Genomic DNA, 967 nt, shown 5'->3' on the forward strand with positions numbered 1-967 from the left:
CTAGGGCTGCAGATTGTTCTGGGAGGCTGGCACAGAAGATGATTTGCACAGTGAAGTCACCACTAAACCGCTGTTCAAGTCCAGGGCCCGGCCCTCTTTTTCTGCTCGGTAGTCCAGAAACATTTCTTTAAAAGCCAGGAAATCCGTAAATGTGAGCAGCATATCGCAAAGGTCACCAGCCACTTCATCTTTATGGCGCTGTAAAGTTGTAGTTAAAGCCGCCATGTTAGATCCAGGAATCCGCTCCTACAGCTGTTCTATATACTTTTCTACCAAAGAAATGTATTTATTTTAAAAAGGCGTGTAGGTTACCTTATTTTCTTCTATGTCTTCAAACTCCTGGTAGTACTTGTCCATGAAATTCCTCTGTAATAACTGGAACTCATCATCCATGATAACGTCCTCTAAATATCCAACCATAGCATCAAATTCTGCATCAGAGGCGTAAGAGAAGGGCAGAGCGAAGCTCTCTGCCTCTAGGGCATCCATCGCCGCTGCCGCATCCGCATCCACTGTGCGTGGCAGAGCAGACCTGCTGGCCTTCTACCCCTGCCTGCGACCAGGGTGCAGCCTCTGCTTTGCCCTGCAGAGCTCCAGCTGGCATTCTGGAGGCCTCGCTGCCAATGCTGCGGCCAGCTCACAGCCCAGCCGGGTAGCGCCTGCGTGTGCGATGCCCCAGCTTCAGTCTCCCCAGCTTCAGTCTCCCCAGCTGTGGCCACACGCTGGCTGGGCCTGCCTGCCCTGCAAGGCCTCACTAAGCTCCAAAAAAGATTTTTTAATTATTTTACACTATTTGTACAAGCTATTGGAGCTACTGGATACATAACATTTTATTTTAACCTAGCAACATTAACAAACTCATTTTTGCTTCAGGAAGACTTTAATGTAAAACAGATGAACTTACTGCATGTCTGAGACTAATTTCTTAAGATTAGGGATGAAATGAAGGAAGAGATGAGAGTCAGGT

The 967-nt window shown here is 47.7% G+C and overlaps 1 pseudogene; it reads right to left on the reverse strand.

Moving 5' to 3' along the window:
* On the reverse strand, positions 1-489 carry LOC128049998 (ADP-ribosylation factor-like protein 2-binding protein; annotated as a pseudogene).
* Between the last annotated feature and the right edge of the window lie 478 nt (positions 490-967).

This window comes from Budorcas taxicolor, chromosome 6 (genome assembly GCF_023091745.1).
Source record: "Budorcas taxicolor isolate Tak-1 chromosome 6, Takin1.1, whole genome shotgun sequence".
Lineage (NCBI taxonomy): Eukaryota > Metazoa > Chordata > Mammalia > Artiodactyla > Bovidae > Budorcas > Budorcas taxicolor.